Consider the following 6,983-nt stretch of genomic DNA (forward strand, 5'->3'; position numbering starts at 1 on the left):
AATGTGGATATGGGAAAGTATTTGAGGGTTTTGGAGCATATCACTAAGCACATGAAGCAAGAGGATCATTAAGCAACACCTCATCCCTCCTTGATAGTATTGGCTTTTCCTAAAGACTCAATGTGATCTTGGATCACTAAAATATAAAATGAAGAGTCTTGAGCTTTTGAGCTTGAGCCAATCCTTTTTCCTTAGCATTTTGAGGGTTCCACTTTCACATCCATGCCATGCCAATCATTGAGCTTTCCTGAAATAATCATCTTGGAATAGTATTAGCTCAATGAGCTATATGTTGTTATGAATTACCAAAACCACCTAGGGATAGTTGCACTTTCAGCTACCACTACCCGTCCACCCGTCCTTTATGCGCGGCCACTACTGGGCGGGCATGAAGGCCAACTGGATCATCCTCATCCACCAATCCGGTAGTTCGTGGCATCTCGTGGATATCTAGACCCAACGAGAGATCACCCTTCCATCGTTGGACACCGCCTCCATCGAGCCTCGCGGCGCGCCGGACACTCCTACCTACTAAGCACGAGACACGTCGAGCTTTTGGCTCGACCTCTGTTTGCTGAAGGTTGTAATCTGCGAAGTGCCCACACCATCAGAAGACTACATGGATTACAAGCTCATTGCCGTGTTCAACATGGGATTGGTCTATCTGGAATCCGGTCGCCATACATGGTTATGGCTCATCGTCTATCCTCTTCAGTCAACATTTCTGTATGATGCTATAGTGCACGATGGCATCATTTACGCAGTCGACGCACATATTGGCTGCCTATACTGGTGGAATCTATCGTCGTGTAATTGTTCTATCTCATCTCATATTTACCTTATGAATACGATTGCCTGTTCATTGTTACAAATTTAGAATATATAGGCCTGTTCGGTAATACTCCCACTCCGTGAAATTTGAGAATCTGTAGAGCGCCTCCTTCCCCACTTCATGATTTTAAAATGCGGCCCCTCCATCTCCCGGAGCAGAGTTGTGGAGGAGGAGGGAATCCAAACAGGCCTATAGTATGTCTATAACCACATCATTGCTATATGTTCCTCTCATTTCGTAGATTTTTATGACCACACATGTTAGTGTTAGAGTTGATATGAGAACAATTGGCATCTAATGATTGTTTGAATAGATATTATGAGTATAACATCATGATTGCTATATGTTACTCTCATTTCCAGGATTTTTATAACAACGCATGTTATTGCTTAGAGTTGATATGATAACTGTTGTAAGTGCTATGGTAGAATATGACTAGGCCCTGTCATATCTGTTTTCTTCTCATTGTTACATGATGTTTGAACCATGATATATTCCTAGAATATGAAAGCCATTGGCTTATTTTTTTAACTTGGGGTATGATTATGACCACGACATTGCAATTATCTGTCTATGATATGTGTCACTGTTATAATAGTCTTAATTCCACACATACTTTGAACATGATTGTTTATTTTGTCCTTTTGGTCTCCAATTTGAATTGTTGCGGCAGACGCAAATGCGATGGCCTTCATGATTGCAGGACCTGGAATCATACCAGCAGATGGGTGGTGGTTTATCGCTCCTTCAGCTGACGGCGGTCATTTGATGCTCATTTCCACGTACCAAATTGACCAAACCATTTCATAAAACCACATGTAGTACAATGCCTGGGGCGTTCATGACATTGATGGCTATGGCTGCTTCGTGTTTGAGAAAGATCCCAGCTCCGTTGGGCTAGGCGTATTCAACTGGAGGCGGGTTTATAGCCTCGGCAACCACTCCATGTTCCCCGGGCTCAATTATCTGATCGTCCAACCAATCATCGATCATATCACCGGCAATGATTACCGTGCTATGCAACTTCCATTCGCCGGGGGGAACTGTGTTTACACATCATACCATGGGTTTCTTGAATCACCATATCCAGAGATTTGTCGACACAGCTTGTTGCCAGATAATCTTCAGTGTGTGAAAGGCATCAAGCTTCCATGCGATGGATGGCATTTGCAAACCCGACATGCGGTGATTTGGTTCGTGCCAACAGCAAATATGCACAACTTGATTCGTACTAATATCTAGACTGAGTCATGTATCCTGCTGCTGTAGCATGACCCTCTTTTGTTGGATATTATGTACCGTTGTTAGTTTGAAGCACTCATCTCGTTTGAAGGATAGATACCTTTCTGGGATCAACTGCATCCTAACTCACCTACGTAGGATGTATTGATAATGATGATGGAGATGCTGTGCATAAGCCATATATATTATAGTAATATTATTCATCACCCAGGATGCAGAATAAGTTATTCTTCACCGGAGGTAATTTTACAATTGCTTCTTAAATAAATTACATTTGGAATAAAAATAATTACATTCATATTGATTCACTATGTAAAGTTTGGTTTAAGAAAACAAATATATAGGTTATAAGACCAGAAAATTCGCATTTTATGTATGTTTTACAGCATGTTTTTACATTCGTAATTTTACGTAACATAAAATATTTTTTTACGGCGAGTACATATTTTCTTACGTTCTCTTTTTATGTATGAAATAAGACAAAATTTACGAAACGTAAAAAAATACGGTGCATTCATGTCAAAATAGAGAGGGAGTGAAGAATAACTATTCCTCACCCAGGGTGACGAATAGCGCGACCTTGTATATATATATATATATATATATGGGCTATTCTGTTACGCGTAACATAATATTATTCTATTACCCTACTTGAACTGATGAATTCAAGCGGTTGAACTGATGCTTTCTGTTGCTGTTAAAAATCGTCTTCTTTAGTTCAATTTTTTTGCTATTTTTTTATCGAAACAGGGTGTGTAATATATCGTTGGAAAGCTCTTGACATCCACATTACAATCTTATAATTTTTTTTACAAAAAAGTTATGATTTAAGAGCAGTTTTGAAAAAACCATTTTTTCAAAACCGAAAACGTGAATTGTATTTTGGACTTAATTTTCAAACGGTTTGTCGGAATTGGCAAATGAGATGGCGTTGGAAAGCTTGTGAAAATCCGCATCTTCCATATATCTACTATTTTTTTCAAATTCTATATGATTTAAAAGTTATTCGAAAAACAGTGAAATTTTATGCGAAATGTTTTTTCACTATTTTTTGCAAACAGTTTGTCAGATTGACGCAAATGATACGGCGTGGGAAGCTATGGAAAATGCGCAACTTTTGCATATAGAAAGTTTTTCTAATTCCTTACGGTTTAAATATGAATTCAAATACGGTTAAAATTGGTTTTGAACGCGGTTTTTTTTAAAGTTTGTCGAAATGGGGCAAATAATATACCGTTGGATAGCTATCGAAAATGCGAAACTTAGTCATGTTGGATATTTTCTCTACTTCGCAACTGTTTAAGAGTAATCTTGAATATGACATGACGGATCCTGCTGTTTTCTTGTCTGAAAAATAGAGTAGTCGTACTGATATATGTGTATGTTTGTACTGAGCTATTTTTTGTAGAGTAATTTTAAATGGTACCAAAAAAAGGTACTTGTACTGATGCTTGCATGGGTTTGTACTAAGCGTGTTTTCACTAACTAGACATTTGCTATGTTTCTTGGGTAATATTTTTCTCGTAAATTTTCAACGGTTTACTGTATCCTAGCCCTGAACTTGCATGGTTTATATTGTTGAACTGAATGTTATTGTATCGTCGGCCCTGTACTTGCATGGTTTATATCATCGAAGTGAATGAATTTTTTTTCAAAAAGAAAATGTTTTTTTGTTCTTTTTTTTGAAATAAACATTTTTTTACAATGATGTTCTGGACTTCTCTTATTTTATGACTTGTACTTTTACCATTTGAATTGCATGGGGTTTCCTTTTGCTTGAACTTTTACCATTTTATGACTTGTACTTTTACCACCGTTTTTAACTTGTACTAATCAATATTTTTAATTAAAATATTGAACTTATAGTCTCCTCTCGACATGGGAAGATTTGCATGTTATGGGCTGATCCATTACAATTTGTACAGATCCACATGGGAAGATTTTCTACGTGCACCTTATGGAATCATACAAGATACCATTGTTTTCATCTTTTTATGCCATAACTACACATCAGCAAGTCTAGCAGTGCCACCTCTCTACATATTCTCCTTTGCGCTAGTTACCAGTCTTGTTCCTCGGCGAAGCCTCAATTCCTATAAGATCAAATGGGCAGGCATGAGAGAAAGATAAATGGAACACTACTTGTGCAACAATTCGATAAACAAATCCTATGTTTTGCTACAGATTATATTACTTGAGAATTTTTTGTCTTTTTTCAATTTTATGTCACAGAGAACCAGTAAGTTCTACTATTAGTATAAGCCAGAACTTTGCTGGCGACAAACTATGACTGTTATCCAGCGGCACCAATAACCAGAAAATGTTTTTTTCCTGAGAACACACATCACAATTTTTGAAATGCATCAGTACACACACATTTTCATTATTCAGAAGCAATCAAACATGCTAAATAGTACTCATGTACTTACTGGAACCACACATATTATAAAATATTAATCATGTACTTACTGGTACAAATCAAATTTGCCACTTGGGAAATTAAGCTCTCCAAAACATACTAAATTCTCTTTTCTACAGTTTTCAGTTCACATGTGCAGCATGAAAGGAAGAAGTAACTGACCGTCAATAGCACTCAGCGGTATATTATTCAACATTAGATGGGAACTTGGACGAGGCGCGGTGCTCTACTCGTACGGCGCCCAGTGCTCAACTTGGACGGACGAGGCTGTCGTGCGCTCAGAAGGTTCTGCACCTGCATAATTACCATAAGGGAATTATGGCCATCTCCTCTGTCTTCAGATGGCGGCACTGCAGGCCCAGCAGTTGCTGCTCCTCGAACCAAAGGGAGAGAGAAAGGGCAGGCCTATGGCCGAGCACAACGCCAACTTGATATTCATCAGTACTAGTATGACTGGACAAGAAAGTATTTAATTTTGAACACTAAATGAAATCCGGATAGTCTAGTGAAATTGCAATATGGAGCTTTAGTCACCTTCCCACGACAAAGAGTGAAGCATAAAAAGTAGTACTGTGCACTTTTGAAACATTGACTAAAACCATAGTTGTTGTAGGCCCGTCGTCGTCTATGATGGTCTTTGTGATTACTTGAATGGGTAGCCAAGGTTCTGGTACTAAAAAATGCATGTCTCAAATCAATTCAGACCAAGCTTCACTTAATTCCCTCACCTATGTTACACTTTCTGTATCGGGTATAAAATTGTACTTACCAAATATTCTCTTCTAGATGGATTTGTATATGAATTTAGATTTGTAACAGCACACACACCGAACTTGCAGAATTTTTCGTTGAACTTATCTAGATGATATATCCAAACTTGCAGAATTTTGAAACTTGAACTCCGAACTTATTATATCCTCGAGTCTGAACTGATACAATCATATAAGAATTTCAGGCATTATGACCTGTAGCTCTCAAAAAAGCTAATTCATTTTTGCACCGTTATACCAAAAAAAGCGGAAAAATATTTGGTTCTCATACACATTTTGACAAGCACCTATAGAGCATTAAGTTGTGCACAGAATAAGCACAAGATTGAATTAAGTAGCATCAAGGCACAATTGAAAAGTAGTGGCAGCATCAGCTCAAGTTGCTCCTCTGGTTTTGTGCTCCTATTTATGATATCAAACGACAGCACATGTCCAATCCAATAACATAATTTTTCAATAAAGCTCCACAAAATCAAGTACAACTTCTGCCAAATTACTAATAGAAACCCACACCTTTTCACGAAGCCACACTTGAAATCTTTCTACGACAATCTTCAGACTTATGCATGTAGATGAATTGAACTTTAGACCTTTTCACATCCTTTTCTACTACTTTGTTTCCAGAGAGTGGGAGAATTTAGGACATTGCAAATATTATCTATAATATGCCCAGTTAGTGTGGTCTGAACTGAACTTTACCTGATCAATGATTTTCCAGAGCCATGTGTGTGAATTTTTTGTTTAGCAAACTGCTGGATTTTTTCTATGGAATTGCCAGTGCAGTGTGCACACATATAGTTGATTTATTTCCCATGAACTAGCTGATTTCACTATTTATATTGAACTGTGAAAAATCTTGTTTTGCTAGCAAAATTTGAACAGAAAAAACCTACAAAGGTGTACGCATATATAGCAAATCCTATAAAACACATTTGTTTTGCTTCATGCAGAGCAGCAACGAAGTGAGATCGAGAGAAAAAGGAAGGTTGGGGTGCTGACCATTGGTGTCGGCGGAAGAATTGCAAGCAGAGACGGGGAGAAGAATCAGAGGAGCGGCGGCGCGTTGGGTCCCTGGGCGGTGGCGGGGCGCAGGAAGCAAGTCCCGACGGCGGTGATTCCTGGGAGAAGGGGGCGTCAGTTCGGTGGTAGCTGACTGATGGTGGTCGGGAGGCGGGCGGTGGAGCTCGAGCAAGTTGACACAGCCGCGCGCTGGATGAAGGGGAGGTCCCCGCGGTGCGCCAGGGGGAGGGGGAGGTTGTGGTGGCAAGCTGGAGAGGTTGACGGCGACGCGGAAGGAGGAGGCTGGATGGGCGATGGAGGACGACGAGGACGTGGCGGCGTCGCAGAGGAAGGTGGCGGTAGCGTGCGGGTAGGGAGGGGCGGGGGTCCGGCGTCGGCAGCGCGCGAGTAGTGAGGGGCCGGGGTCCGGCGCCTGCCTCGCGTGCGTAGGAAGGGGCGGCGGTCGGTAGGGAGGGAGTGGCTGAGCGTCTAGGTAGATAAGGTTTGGTCCACGGCGGTGCTTTGTCCAGATCCAATGCGTATATAGGGGCAGATGGTAACAAAATATTATTCTGTTACTAGTAACAGAATAGCTCGGTCCTATATATATATATATATATATATATATATATATATATATATATATCAATTAGGCTTCAAGTGTGTACTTGTTGGTGAAAGTGTTGTCCAATGGGAATTATATTTTGTATTACTCATGTAG

At 39.8% G+C, this 6,983-nt stretch overlaps 1 long non-coding RNA gene across 1 annotated transcript; it reads right to left on the reverse strand.

Moving 5' to 3' along the window:
• Positions 1 to 3,928: 3,928 nt before the first annotated feature.
• Positions 3,929 to 6,770, reverse strand: LOC125537200 (uncharacterized). Its single transcript, XR_007295679.2, has 3 exons — positions 6,263 to 6,770; positions 4,656 to 4,787; positions 3,929 to 4,167 (listed from the first exon to the last, which is right to left on the reverse strand). It is a non-coding gene; the product is annotated as an uncharacterized LOC125537200 (long non-coding RNA).
• Between the last annotated feature and the right edge of the window lie 213 nt (positions 6,771 to 6,983).

Source organism: Triticum urartu, chromosome 2A, assembly GCF_056163025.1.
Source record: "Triticum urartu cultivar PI428250 chromosome 2A, HENAU_Tu73, whole genome shotgun sequence".
Classification (NCBI taxonomy): domain Eukaryota; kingdom Viridiplantae; phylum Streptophyta; class Magnoliopsida; order Poales; family Poaceae; genus Triticum; species Triticum urartu.